General features: G+C 43.8%; 1 protein-coding gene and 1 long non-coding RNA gene across 7 annotated transcripts in view; one reads left to right on the top strand and one right to left on the bottom strand.

Moving 5' to 3' along the window:
• CNTNAP2 (contactin associated protein 2) overlaps positions 1–15,588 on the top strand; it is a 2,042,838-nt gene that overhangs the window by 1,953,183 nt on the left and 74,067 nt on the right. The gene's annotated exons all lie outside the window — the stretch shown is intronic.
• The window catches only part of LOC146400099 (uncharacterized), a 58,139-nt gene continuing 53,007 nt past the window's right edge, over positions 10,457–15,588 (bottom strand). For both annotated transcript variants that reach the window (XR_014816185.1, XR_014816188.1), the window contains exon 3: positions 10,457–10,581. This is a non-coding gene — a long non-coding RNA (uncharacterized LOC146400099). The remainder of the gene's footprint in view (positions 10,582–15,588) is intronic.

Here is a 15,588-nt window from a genome sequence, read left to right as displayed (position 1 = left end):
ATCTGAGAAAGCAGAGACGAGTGTGGGGTGTGACAGACAGTTCAGAGAATCTAAAAGGGCCACAACCCTCTTACACTGGTTTGGGGGGTTCCTACCCAGGTCTTTGGACACTTATACCCCGGGAGAGTCCCGCCCACCGAAAATCTTCATATGAGGCTCATTTTCAAATGAAGCAGATGGTGTGACGTGTAAATTGTTAACCTTTACAAATGGACTTCATGGTCCGAATGGGTAATTGCAGATTTCCTTCCATTAGGAGTTAACAGCCTCATCAAGATTCTACATCCCGCTCTTGAATTTGAATCTCCATATGACAAGAGAGATTTATTACGAGAGGGTAGAGGGAAAGGAGAACACCACTCTCTTTCTCCAGAACAGAATCCTGGTCAGACAAGAACAGACTGAAGGAATAAAACCTCCCTCTGTTAACTCAGCTTACCAACTCCGGCCTACATTTCCCAAGTTATCGGTAATCAAAACATTAAGAAAGGAACTATAACCTCTTCTCCTGAAGGATTTATTTTAATAACTTCCTAATAGCATGCTGCTTTTGATTGCATTAGAGGCTATTCCTGAAGAATCTATTATCTCAGGTACAATTTGTCAGTAGAGGCTCTTTGTCGATGGCTGGAGAGACTGATGAATTGACTATTAACATAGATAAGAAAGCATATTGATTGAGTTGATTTTGCATTTAGTAATAGGCTAGACAGCAACAATGCATGGACAACACACTCCATCATGAAGAACTGTTTTTTCCTTTATATCCCGTTAAGACTCTTGCGTATTTTATTCTGGAAAAATAGGTCATGACCATGATAAAAAGATCATCATGTTGTGATCATGTGTCTTTACCATAAAAGAGAATTAGAGGGAAATATTTATAACTCTTAGAACTGAAATAATTATGATACAAAAACTCTTTGTCTTTTCAATAGCTCCAAGGTTCATTTCATTCATCGTCTTAAAAGCCTTGTAAGAAGCATCTGTTCTGCTAGATGGAACTGTGCCTGTGCTTGTGTATTTAAATGGCAGCATTCTCCTTCCGCCTGGAAAGAGCAGCCACCCTTTCCTCAGCTGCGGGACCCTAGCTTTCTTATTAGACCAGCTGCATTGCAGGTGCTAATGAGTGTGCCCTCCCAGGGGCTCCTGTGCACTGTCCCCCTGTGCCCTGTCGACCAAGGCAGAGAGTTCAGGAGACCACATTCAGATCTGGCAGAATGGATAACCACATTCTCATTCCCCCTAGAAATTTTGTTTGACACTGGCCTATGGGAAGCATCAGGTAGGGATGGGTCCAAGATGGACATCTGAGACCTAATGAATAATTGTTAAGGTGTCTGCTATACCTCACATCTGTGCAAGACCCTGAAGTGACAATAAAGCTGAATCAGACTCGGTGGCTATCATTAAGGCCCTCATAGTCTACTCTAAGACATACACAAAAAATGAATTTAATACTTGGTAGGAAGTAAGAAGAATTTGACTTAAGTTCTTAATAAGATGTTGCATTGTAAGCTGTTTCAAAAGAGTTTATCTAAAGATACTGCTTGTCAATGTAGCCTATTTGCCAGTGACAGGAGAGGCTAATGAATTGGCACTTACATGACACATATGCTTTCAGAGTAAAAAGGCTTCTTCTAATAATGGGAGGAGCAGCTGGACAAGATACCCACTCAAACAAAGACACTGACACAGAAAACCAGAAGGTAGGGCAAGTAGCAAGTGTGGCCATAGATGGTATGTATGATGTAGAGTGATCAGGTGAAATCGTGAAGGCTGAAAGCCCGGGGTGAGGAGTTTGCATTTTTATTTGGCAAGCCCTGGGAGTTGTTGAGAAAGAAATTTTTTTCTGGTTTCAAGATTTATTATAAAAGTGCAATAATCCAGATAGTGTGGTACTGGCAGGATTATAAACAAAATAGCAAAATAATCAAGTATACATAATAGATTCCAGAAATAGATCCACATAATTATGGAAAACTGATTTTTTTATTTTTATTTTTTATTAAAGTATCATTGATTTACAGTGTTTCAGGTGTACAACAAAGTGATTGAGATATATATATATAATTTTTAGATTCTTTTCCATTATAGGTTATTATAAGATATTGAGCAGAGTTTCCTATGCTATACAGTAGGTCCTTGTTGTTTATCTATTTTATATACAGTCATATATATCCACTAATCTCAAATTTCTAATTTATCCCTCCCTATCACTTTCCCCTTTGGTAATCATAAATTTGTTTTCTAAGTATGTTAGTCTATTTCTATTTATAAATAAGGTCATTGGTATAATTTTTTAGATTCCACATATGATATCATTTGATGTTTTTCTTCCTCTGCCTGATTTACTTCACTCAGTATGATAATCTCTTTGTCCATCCATGTTGCTGTTAATGACATTACTTTGTCCTTTTTTATGGCTTAGCAGTATTCCACCATATATATGTACCCATCTTCTTAATCCATTCATCTGTTGATGGACATTTATTTTGCTTCCATGTCTTGGCTATTGTAAATAATGTTGCTGTGAACATTGGGGTGCATGTATCTTTTCAAATTAGAGTTCTGAAATTTTTTCTAACAGTGAGGTACAACAAGGAAGGCAGGAATTCCAATCAAAATGTTTAAGGTTTAGGATTCAGAAACTAGAAAAATAAACCATTCAAAACAGCAGGAAAGAGGATCGACTCCAGTTCATCTCTCCGTGGTTATACTGCCAAAAGGACTAGAAGTTGGGCTTGGGGTGGCAGAGGAGAAGGGTCAGGGAGGAGCTTTCCCAAAGTGAAAGAAGAAAGCTTTTGAACCTAGCACATCATCATGGTCAGACTTGGTTATTTCCCATTTAAAGGAAGAGATAGATAGATAGATAGATAGATAGATAGATAGATAGATAGATGTAGATTAGATAGATAGATATAGACATATAGATATAGATATACACACCCACCCACCCCCACACATACATATATATACTGTATCCAAAACAGCTCCCAAAGTTGGGCTGATGCATAGGTTGGATCCACTCTCCCAGCAAAGGAGCAAAGTCTCCTAAGATCCCAGGTGGAAGGAACTCATGAATTTTACAAAATGTGTCCAATGCAATTATCAGACAAAATAACCTCAACATTTTCTTGACATACTGAGAATAAGTTTCCCTAGCTTTAATATTCAGTACCTTATCCTGGGGACATTGCTCTGAGGGACAAAAAAAAAAAAAAAAAAAAAAAAAAAAGAAGAGAGGAAATAGAAGAAAAAATATGTTATCATTTACAAACCACAATAGACTCCTAGCTGAGGCTTACCAGGAGAACTATAAATTGTCAAAATTTGAGGGAAACCCTCAAAAAAAGAAATCATAAGACTCGTGACTGTATTCCAACTCATACATTTCTACTCCTTTTTTTCCACACGTTTGTACATTCTGAGGAGAACTTAATAAGAACACAAAAAAGGTTCCTGCTAGAGCCTGGAGGCCAAATGTTTGGTATAAAATAGAAGCATACTCTTAGATGTATGCGTTTAGGTGTAATCTCTTCAAGATAACTGTTTTGGTGTAATCTCTTTAAGATAACTGTTTTGTAAATAAATTTCAATTTCAAAGCCAGATGTCAAAGAAATGGACTTCTCTCAAAATTGTATTTTAGTGCATCTCTTACAGTTTTTTCTGAAATTGAGGAGTTAATGTGTTGCTCTAATACAACAGTACAACAAAACAATGAACTAGAATGCTGTTGCCATTCTTTTAGAGGCTTCCACAATCTGCTTATGTGTTAGTTTATTCAACCTTATCTCTCCTTTCCTACTCCAGAGTCCTTCAACCAAGCTGTTCTCCCAGCTGTTGACCAAATAAGCTCATATATTGTTTTTGTTTGCCTCGCCTCCAACTTTTGTTCAGAGAAACATACCTACACACACACACACACACACACACACACACACACACCCCACACACACACACACCCCTTCCCATTTTTCTAAAAGTCTACTCGTCCTTCAAAGCCCAGGTTGAAACCTGCTCCCTCCCAAAATCTTCCCCCAAAAATGCTAAACCGTTCTAATCTCTCCCATCTCTCAGTCTTATAAATACAATTACTGGTGGCATTCGTTTGACCAGGGACAATAGGGACATTATTATGATAGTCATCATCGTCATGCTGGTGCTTATCCAGCCATGCAATGACAGGCATATCACCATTTTACAAGTCAAGAAACTGAGATTCAGAAGGTTATACAACCTGTCTGAGGTCACATCGCTACCAAGTGATTGAGACAGTCATGCCTCAAACCCAGCACCTACTGGCCTGAAAATCCACGGTGTTTCTTTCTGTGCCACTCAGCTCCCCAGCTGTGGGTTTCCTTGCATTATTGCTTAACAAATCTATTTTGTGCATGATTCTAGGAGGTGGTAATTCTTTTGAAAGTGGCTGCCTCATTACCCCACCGTGCCCGCTTTTCACTATGCTGAACCTATTTAAAGTGTCCAGTTGATAATGGAGGAATTAGATTGCATTCCTATTATCTGGGCTCCTCTTCTTTATCCATGGATGGATCAGCACCATTCCATCTAACTCTTTATGAGGGATTGCCTCTTCCTTGATTATACGTGAATTGTTTTCTATCCACTTTATTAAAATAGAGAGAGTCACCATCTCTGTATGTTATATAAATGTGAACTCTGAAAAACACTAACATTAATGAGCCAGAAATTAGAGGAGAATAAAATCAGTCATTGGAATTCTAAAGAGGGAGAAGGTTGAAATAGCTCTTCCCCTCTCTGCTATCCACAGGGTCAGCCTTTTCAGCCTGCGTGTTTCTAAAGTCTACAGGAAGACTTGCTGTCTCTAAAGTCACATTATTCTCCCAAATGAAGAGACTGCGCCATAGGCATCATATCTAGGCAACCACCCATGAGGTGGCAGGTGAGGAGAAATTGGTGCTGCTGTGCCCTGGGAAGCCATCACTCAGCACCATCTTCTCATGACCTTCCAGGACCAGTGGTTTTAAAATTGCACACCCTATCACATGCACACCCTCCCCTTCTTCCCTGGTTTATCTTTCTCTGTTGCTCATGTTCTCACCTAGCACGATTATTTTCACTGAGTTCTTTGTGGCCCTTCTCTTCTCACTAGAACATAAGTTCCATGAGAGCAGGGGTGTGGGTCTCTTTCTTCTGTGTCATATACCCAGAACCCTGACAGTGGGACATAGAGGAAGTGGGACACAGAGGAAGTGTCACCCCCTGACAGTGGGACACAGAGGAAGTACCTAAGAATGATTGGTGAATGAATGGAATGAATTCTAAGCAGGACGTTGAAGAGTGTTGAGAAGCAGTGTCAGAAAAGAGTTCAGTTGTCCTTTGTTTTAACATCAGATGTTTAAGGGTTTTCCTTCACCAAGCAATTCGCAGTGACCTCAGCTGGGTGTCCTAAAATTTAACTCAATTCAGACACTGTCTACCTGGAGATAGGATCAGATGTCATAGATTACAGGGCCAGTCCCACAAGACTTCTCCACCCAACTCTGGAGGCTCTTGCAAGTCAGGCTGCCCCCTGTGCTTTTGACCAATTGACTAAAGATAAGAGATTCCTTATGACCACTTCTGCAGGCCCAACTCTTCTGCTTCATGTGTTTATCATATTATTATAGAAAGGTTAAGATAAAGGATATACAAGAGCATCCAGATGGAAGGGATGCCAAGGGCAAAGGATGTGGGGAGAGACGTGGCATTTCCACCTTCTGTAAAGGTACACCACTCTCCCAGCACCTCACGTGGTACCAAACCCCATAATTTAGAATTTTCGATCATGAACATGATTGATCTAGCTCTACTTCCAGCCCCTTTCCCCTCTCTGGAGAATGAGAGGTAGGGCTGAAAATCCCAAGCTTCCAATCACAACTTGGTCTTTCTGGTGACCAGCTCCAATCCAGGAACCCACCTAATGTCACCTCATTAACACAAAAGACCCTACTATCACCCAGAAAATTCCAAGGGATTTAGGAAAGCTGTGTCTGGAACCAGGATCAAAGACCAACTGTTAGAAAAAAAAAAAAAGTGCTCCTGGAACTCTTATGACTTAGGAAATCACAAGGGCTTTAGGAATTCTGTGCCAGAAATCAGGGGCAGAGGCCAACATATACATTGTCTATTGTCTCATGAAGCCATAACCCAGTCTCTCCCATTAGGCAGAGAAGAAAGTTAAAAGTTTGTATGATTTACTCCTCTGTTATGTTGAAACTTGAAAGTGTCTGTGTCAAAGGCATCCATTGCCTCATTTTTTGCAGAATCAGCTTTTATACAATGCAGCCTCTGCATGCTGGCCAGTGGCAAGCCTGACCCAGAGTGAGGCTGTTCTTATGAAATAACGGGTTTTTTATACTTTTTAGTGTGACATTCCAGGCCTCAGAGAGTAGTAGTATAGAACTTCCTTCAATACATTTTTTTAAGTATTTTTTCACCTTCACAGGTTCAGTATCTATTTATTTTTAAAAGTTTCCTAAGAAAACATTGTTCTCTTGATTTCATAAGAGCAGATGACAAAGACCCATCATTGTGTGACCTTTAGAGACAGAACAGGATAGATTTACCCTGAGGTTCCAGAATCTACTAGCTTTTGATTTCATTTATTCGTCTCACTTAAGGACCTAGGTCACAGCAAACCAAGACCACCTGGTGCTGTGCCTCCTTCCAGGGTCTGGGGCAAACATTCTGGAGAAGCAGATCATGAGAAACTCGCCAATGTTCAAGCTACTCTTAGTTTCAGCAGAAAATTGATTCAGCATCTAACTGAGAAATTTGCCCAGAAGATGCCCAAAAGCTCCAACTATTTACCTTTTGTGCCCACATCTCTCTTCATAACCTGAAAACCAACGGATTTCTTTTCATTTGTTAGTTTGCTTGTTTATAGCCTTGACCTGCAACCAACAGATCTTTTTTTAAAGGCAACATATAAACATATCACTTTTAATTAGCAACCTCAGGATTATTAAGTCTGTTAGCACATGGCAAAAGCTGGTAGGTGCCTTTCCAACAGCCAGCTCCTCTTTCTTCTGCCTCATAGAACCCCAGTTCTTTTCAGGCATTCACCCTCCTCCACTCAGCCAGGAATTCCAGGGGTGCACAGGATTAAAGGAGAAAGAAAGAGGTGTATGGGTGCATCCTTCCAAGAAGCCATATGCCCATCAGTAGACTTCTGTCCGCCATCTGAGAATTCCCTGAGTGGAAAGGGTCCCACTTACCCATCTTCTCTCGTTTGGACTTCCCTATTGTGTTGGTCCAGTCCAAAGACTCTCAGTCCTCACTGCACATCACTGCCACCCAGGGAACTCTGAAAAGCCTGCAGAGGCCCACATGTGCCCAGAGAGAGCCAGTGGGACCTTGGCATCCATGTTCTTTAAAGTTCTCTAGGTGATTATAATGTGCAGCCAGGAATAAGAAATATTATACTATCCCCAGTAGTCTCACCCAGTTTTCTTGATGTTTTGGGAGAACTTAAAGCTCGGGACCTTCCTTTGGAAACCCTTTTACATCATCTGGTGTGAGGCTAGGTCAAAGGTCTATGCTCTCAGCAAGGGTCTCTCAGATAGGTCCCCATCTTTTAATTATATATGGTCATGATCTATTCTCTCCCATGGAAAGAACACATTTTTTCATATATAATTCTCTTTATACCCTTTAGGCCTCACTTCCAAACAATTGCACTGCCATCCTGCTCCCCCCACTCTCAAGATTCTTGACCAAACTTACAGGCATTCCTAATGTGGTCTCTTCTTCGAAGGACTGAAATGGGAGAACAGCTTTCCAGGAAAGGAAATAAACCAGGCACAAAGGGATCAAGAACCCTTAGAGCTTTGGCAGATGTGAGTCACAATTTTAGCATTCACACCTGCATGAATGGGGCAGCTTTCCTGTGTCCCTACATCTGCCTACCTCTAGGAGAGCCAGGTATGCAGTGGGCTCACTATAGCTTTCTGATCATCACAGTACCCAGTACGGCAGGGCGGGGACAGTGTTGCTACCCAACATGGTTGCATCACAGCCATCTAGAGTGAAGTGGCAACACTTAAAAGAATGAGACCACTAAGGAGGGGATTGATGGAGCCCTGGGAGCTGCAGCCAGGGCCCATGGGCAGGGAGGTGAGGGGCTGGCCTGCAGGTGACGGGCCCAGGTGGATGCCTTGTGATGCTCCACTCTCTACCTTGTTATAGGTGAAGATCCAACATGATAGAGCACATGCTTCTTGATCTCCAGGGAGAATTGTTTCAGCACTTCAAAATACAGCTGAAATGTTTGGAGATTTCCCTGAGTTTTGCCTCCAATTAGCATGCTCCATTTCAAGCATCCTCACTGGATTTTTTCCTATTATCACCATGCAATTAGAGAACAATGCTGTAAAATGATGTTTGACACAAGTTGTTTAGTAAAGCCCTGTTATAAATTGCCTCATTATTCTGCTGTCCCATGGCCAGTAAAATCACACCCCATGGAAGTGGTGACAATGTGTCACTCAACTTCAAATTCCAGAAGCCTGTGTCAGAGATGTTGCCACTGTCCCAGGCCCTAAAGTGGGGTTACGCATGTCCCCTGGAACTGATATTGCAATAGATACTCACTGCCTTTTTGCTTCTGTTTTGCAAAATGCACCTAACCTGGGTAGAATATTTTAATGATTATTTATCACACCTTAATTCTATGGGTTTCCATCAAATGGAAATTCAAGAGTTAGAGCAGAATCAGAGCATCTGGTCACTGGACCACAAGGCCACTCCTTTGCCACCTTCCAACTTTGTACCCATGGAAACTTGCTCACCTCAACTCTGGCTCCACCCCCATGAATCTTCCATCACTGGTCCAGAGTTTAAAGGTAAAACATCTTCTCAAGATGTTTCAGTGCTCACCTGTTTGAGGAATCTTGTTTCTGTTTAATTGGAGGCATTTAGGGTCTTAGAAAGTTGTGAAAGAAATGGTGTATCTCCCTTAACTCTGACTTCTACCAACATCCTATTCCAGATGCTACCAAAAACCCTTCCAGAAAAGAAGTGTTTTGGAAATAAACATCACTCAGGTGAAAACAAGAAAAGACTATTTATTCAGAGATTGCTATAGTAAATGAGTAGGATATCACGACTTATGTTTGGCAGAATTTCAAAGGTAGGCCTAGGGAGTGGGAAGGCTTCATGGTGAAAAAAAGGAAGGCTTCTGGTATGCCCTGGTTGGAGGTTGTTGGCCTGGGGAAGCTGGGAACAGACTAATGAGAAGCCAGACATCCTATGTGATTTGTTAGGAAAACATATTTGGCTTTCTTTGGTTGGGCCTCTGTTAGGAAAGGGGGCAAAAATTAGGGAAGCTGGAAGTTACTGATTAAGTTGACTGGTTGCTTCAAAAGTTATACCGAAGTTGTGGTTGAGGGAGTTCCCATCGTGGCTCAGTGGTTAGCGAATCCGACTAGGAACCATGAGGTTGCAGGTTCGATCCCTGCCCTTGCTCAGTGGGTTAATGATCCGGCGTTGCCGTGAGCTGTGGTGTAGGTCGCAGACGCGGCTCAGACCTGGCGTTGCTGTGGCTCTGGCATAGGCCAGCAGCTACAGCTCCAATTAGACCCCTAGCCTGGGAACCTCCATATGCCTCAGGAGCAGCTCAAGAAATAGCAGAAAGACCAAAAAAAAAAAAAAAAAAAAAATTGTGGTTGACTGCTTGGGCCAGTTGCTAGCTGTGGGTCAATGTTCTGTTGTCACATGTGACAGCATATGTTATATGTTGCATATTCAGTCTCTCAGAGTTCTATAGGCCTTGAGGTCATGGAATCATAGGGAGCATTTTCTCAGAACCTGTGTCATGGGTACAGCAGAGGTGACTGATGAGCCCTCATGTCCACCCTCCAAACTAGGCTGGGTTAGAGAGTTCACTCAGGTACTCCAGGGCCCCTGGCTCAGGGTCACTGTCCTTAGAAAGACCCAAGCTGCCCAAAGGGGTTGGCTTTGGCCGACCATCCCCATGTTCTCTGTGCCACTTGAGGAAGGGGGAGGGTCCACCCTGAGACCAAGTCTTCCCTGTCTGTAGATGGGCTTGGAACACCCTGAACAAAGCCCAGGACACCCACCCTCCAGGCTCCCTAAGACTGAAGACTCTATCAACCTTGGGATTCTGTGATGTTTTTGAAAACTGCCAGAAGATTCCAAGGGTCATTGCTAAGTTTTTGCTGGTCAGTTAAAAAAATCAAACTCCATTTTTATATGGGATTAATTGGAAAAGAGGAAAAGAGACTTCAGAGGTGTATGAGGCTCCATAAAATGCCCAGGAGGAGGTCAGGACAGTCAGGAAGTCCTGAATGGTTGAAGCATATCTGTTCTTTATTCATTCAACTAACAGTTATGGAGAACTTCCTATGACCAGGCTGTGTGGCAAGTGTTGGTTGATCTTCCACTGCAAGGATGGAGAAGCATACCTGGAAAACATGCAGGGAGTGAGCATACAGGTGTAGGTACCAGGCACAGTCACAGTCAGGATGGGAGCTGAAGATGGCCCAGGAATCAAGGGCTGAGAGGCCAGTGTGGTGCTGCTGGTCACCAAGGAGGCCCTGGAAGAGGATTAAGAAGGGAAGGTCATGAGCAAAGCTCCTAGTGGTTTGAAGGTGACCAGTTGTCTTACTAAACAGTACCCCCTGGACCATGGGAGTCAAAAATCCCAGCAGTTATAGTCAGTGCTGTACTTACTCTCCTCTTATATGTCTGAGCCCTTGAATGTGCTGTTTCCAATGACTGGAACACTCTTCTTCCAATTTGATGCCTGACTAATTCTGATTCACCTTTCAAGCACTAGACATCACTTCATCTGGAAAGCCTTCCCTGATGCCCCAAAGCTGGGTTAGGGCCTCTTCCCAGAGCTCCTTCCCCAGGGCAAGTCCTTATTCCTTTGCCTGATGGGACCACATTAACAGAACTCACCACCACACTCCCTGTGCCAGCCAGCGTCCACCCCATGAGGGGCCCTCAGCCTATCTGGACTGAAAGGTGGATGGGTGGGATGGCTGCTCACTCACTTGAAAGCCCGGGTAGGTACAGAGTCCTCAACAACTAGCACACAGCCTGGCTCATGACAGCATGCAGTACATGTGTAGGAGGGCAGGATGGAGAAAACAGAACTAACTGACCACCGTCCTTTGAGCATCTTGGCCCACAAGTTCAGGTGCACCACACCCCTCCATCCTGGCCAAGGAAGCCTCTGACTCTGGCTCTTGGAGATGTTGATTGGTTAACTGACTTTTAGTGTGAAAACTTTTTAAAGTAACTCACCAAATTTGTTTCTTGAAATTAAATCATTGAAATCATGCAAACACAGGTTTGGGTGCAAATAATCCGCAAACTCCTGGGGGTGCCTGTGGTCTGTATTATGACTAGCTTCACGGCACCATAACAGCTGCGTGAAGGGGCTGTGATTTGTTATTTCTCAGACATTTTTATTCTTTCATTTATGATTATGAAATGAAAGGCATTCTCTCTAACATTCCTCAGAGAAAGGGAAATTGTGGCGATAGGAACCCTTCTTTCTCACTCGTGGAGAATGTTCTGGATACTCACAGAGCTGACCCTGTAGGCACTACTGGTCCAGTGTAACAGGGATGGGCTTCAGGGCTGGACCACAGTGGGGCGCAGCACACACTGCCTTCGGTGGCTGGAGACCTGGGTGGGGGTCACCTAGCTTGGCCCGTTGCTCCATCCAGACCCTCCTCTCCCTTCCAAGCCCAAGCAGTAGTCTAGCTCTCTTTTCTTCCCATCTCCTCCTTCTGCCTATTGGGTGAAGTCCTGGAAGGGAAGGATCCTAGCACATTCTGCCTGTGCCTTTACACCTCCCCAGCCACGCTCCACGTGTCCACAGTGTCTATGCACCCGAGCGCCCCCCATGGGAAACGAAGACTGGAGTGAGAAAACCCCCAAACTTGAGGCTGCAATGCAGGGCAAAGTCTGGGAACTAGGAAGATAAAAGATGGAGAAAATTGCTGAAGTAGTTGAGTCAAATCCAGCATGTCTATGTTTTAAAATATATGTGTAAAAGGATCACATTTCACCTGCTAAAATCATGACAAACTGAGAGAGAAAAGCCCTATAAACATTTGGTTCAATGAAGTAAAAATCATAATTATTATAATTGTTTTTAAATTACACAATTATTGCATGGCATCAAACACGTGTGCATATGTGTGTATATAAACATATGTATGTATGTGTGTGTGTGTGTACACATATATATATTTTGCCCACACCCATAGCATGTGGAAGTTCCAGGGCCAGGGATCAAACCCACACTGCAGTTGCAACCTGGCCACAGCTGCAGCAACGCCGGATCCTTAACCTGCTGTGTACACGGGAACTTCCAAAACACATGTATATTTAAACCGTGGAAGTTTTATTTGCTCATGACACAAAATTCCAGTTTGTGCATGTTCCATCTTCATTTTTTATTCTTTAGTTCATATGACACAATGTGATGCTTTGCTCACAATTAGAGCAAGTGTGGATTGTGAACAGAGAGTTCAGAGAGAAAAGGATTATTTGTTCAGCCAGGGCAGCGGCCTCTGGCCTTTCTAGAAAAAAATCCACGAGTCTCAGTTTGTTTTGTAAACATCTCGATCTGGAGCAAGGCCCTTCTGAATTCTCACCATGTTCCTGCTCTGTGGTGACACATTGTAAATTGGGCTTAGCTAGTAGCCAAATACGGTGACGTGTTCTGGATACTAAAACAGACTAATTCTCCCTGCTAAACAAGAAAAATTTCACAAATTACTATAATCAGACATTGAAATAGGCTATGGGGGAAGAGAGAGAAGCAACATTATTCATGTCACTTACCAGGCCACCAATTTATCTGCCTCTCAGCCTGTTTGGTTTTTTTTTTTTTTTTCCCCCACTATGCTGCAGGGATCAATATTAGAAACAGGGGGGAGAGCAGATGTAAAACAGTTTGTCAGTATAATTGTTTTACCGGAAATCTGCAGAAAATGAAATGGGGTTCAAATCAAGTATGAAATAGGATCCTAGACCCTCCTAAGAGCACCTTTGTAAAATGGTGTGCGTGTCATGGCAGGGGCTGATGTGCTCCTTGTACAAAATGTTAATGGAACTGTAAAAGTCGTTGAGGAGGCCGTGTGTCTTTATAGGAATCGGATGAACCTGAGTGGAAATTTCTGCTTGGCTACTCATTGGCTCTTTTGTTCTGGGTCTCCTCACCCATAAAATGAGGACTAATGATAGACCCACCTCATCGGGCTGTTGAGAAATTAAACAAAATGAAACGTGTGATGCATTCAGCATGTAGAACAGCACATAGTAACTAACACTGGATGAGCTCCATGGGGCTCTGAGGCTTTGTGCATCCTGGACCCCAGGACTGACCACAGCACAGGGCCCATGACAGGCGCCCCCCCCCCCCGCCCCCATACAGGATAAGTGGATTCATTAGTGAATGGCAGCCAACCTGATACTATTATTTTCCACCGTTCAATGTTGTAATGGCTGTACCACTTTCCATTGCATGGACCTTAACTTCCTCAACCTTCTCTCTCTGTGCCTTTCTGGGTGTTCAATATTCATTTATAAGCATCTCTGTGATGAACATCCCTCTCTGAACAACTTGGTCTGGAGGAGCTTCCTACTGTGACTAAAGAACAGTCCAGGGTAAGGGGATGTGCTTGGGTTGTGGGATGGAAATCCTGTGAAATTGGATTGTTATGATCATTATACAACTACAGATGTGATAAATTCATTTGAGTAATAAAAAAATAAAATAGGAACTACAAATAATCTTAAAGTATGTTAGATCTATATAAAGAAAACCTTCCAAAGAGAAATAAAAGAATACTGAAACAAACAAACAAAAAAAGAACGGTACACCCCCATCTGAAAAACAAATCTTCCAGCAACATAAAAATAAAGGCCCTGAGATCATCCTCTAAAATTAAGTCAAGTCAGAATGTTTGAGCTGGAAGGAGTCTTGTTCCCCAGATCCTCACCAGAGCCACGTGGAGCTGAGCCCACAGAAGGAAGTGACAGCTGATACCAGCTCTCTGATGGGAATCCAGGTTCCAGCTCCTGGGCCAGAGTGTCTTTGCTCCAGACCAGCATTTGTGTGTGCACACTCCCATGCATGTGTGTGTGCATGGACACAGATACTACTGCTTGTGCACCTGTGTAGCCTGCACTTGACCCAGATCACAGGAGGTTTCGGGCCATCCAACCCCTTGTTTTTCAGGGGAGAGTAAGGGACTGGGAGGACATTATAGAGGCATTTTGCTATCTTTTCTACCATGGAAACTTGAACAGAAGGACATGAGTTGAGCTCGTTGCTAGGAAAAGGCTGCCAGGTCCGCTGCCAGGAAACCACACATGGACACTTACCTGGGTGAACTCAATCTGAATTCCAGAACTACCGTTCAACCATGTCACTGAGTTCCTCCGATGAAGGGAAAGCTGCTCCAATAGAGTCGGTTATAAATATGGGTCCCAACAGAAAAGCCACTCTCAGCCAGCAGAGAGACCTGAGGTCAGGCTGGCACTCCCTCCTACAGGCTGTGCAGACCTGGGGCAGGGACGCAGGGACACAAGGCCAGAGCCACCACATGGGCCAGGGAGCATCTCTCTCTGCCCTCAGTGGCGGAGGTGGGCAGAGGCATGAATGGCAAAGGTAGAAGGGAACAGAGATCAGACCACCCAAACCCCTCGTTCTGCAGGAGAGGAAATTGGGGCCCTGAGGAGGTAAAACTGGCTGGCGTCTGAGGCTGCCTGACTTCTGCTCCAGAGCATTCCCCTCGCTTCTGTCTTCTCCATCCTCGTTAGTGTTCAGTTATTCTCAGCATCGCAGGTGTTTGCTCGCGTGGGTGTCATGTTCACAGTAATGGCCTGACAACCCACAGTAGTGGTTCTAGTGATGCTAGGAAGACATCGTGCATAGGTTCCCACTGGAATGAACACTGTGACCATGAACTTGGTTAGCAGAGGCCCCTGGGTTGTGCCTGACCCAGGATGCAGGCATGTCTAGGGAAGGGAAGGGTGTGGGTTCGAGCATCTGTTTCTCTGAGGGATCCCAGGATGACTTGGGAATGAACTCATCCAAGTGAAGAGAGGACAGGGGAAGAGTCCCATTCTCGGGGCGGAGCACAGCACGCATTTTAGGTGCTACATGGTGACTGACCATCAAGTGGCCTAATGTAGGAAGTCTTCCGAAAATGACTACAAGCAAAGATGGAGATTCACTTCCACTAACAGGCAAAGGAGCAGCAGGCAGCACTGCCAGCCTTCGTAAGAGACACCAGAAATGTCAGGGAGAGGGACTGTCATCAGTCACAGAGGGCCCACACTGGCGGCCTCACAGTTGTCTTGCTTCTGGAAAAAAGATCCAGCAGCTTCTGCAGGGAGCAGAGGCTGCAGAAGCAGGCTGGCAGTGAAGGCAGAGAGCACCCAGGCTCAGATATTCTACACCAGCATTGAACACCAGGGCCAGCACGTCATTGCCAAGCCCCCGAAGTGCATCACTGCATTGGTACCCAAGGAGGAAGAGATTAGCAGTCCCTCTGCACCAGGCAGGAGGACTA

Source organism: Sus scrofa, chromosome 9 (genome assembly GCF_054392235.1).
Source record: "Sus scrofa isolate SSC_HxYL_T2T_F1_AM1 chromosome 9, Sscrofa_HxYL_maternal_Yorkshire_Landrace_v2.0, whole genome shotgun sequence".
Classification (NCBI taxonomy): Eukaryota; Metazoa; Chordata; class Mammalia; order Artiodactyla; family Suidae; genus Sus; species Sus scrofa.
The sequence above is the reverse complement of the archived record's forward strand: the minus strand, read 5'-3'. Positions and strand labels throughout refer to the sequence as shown.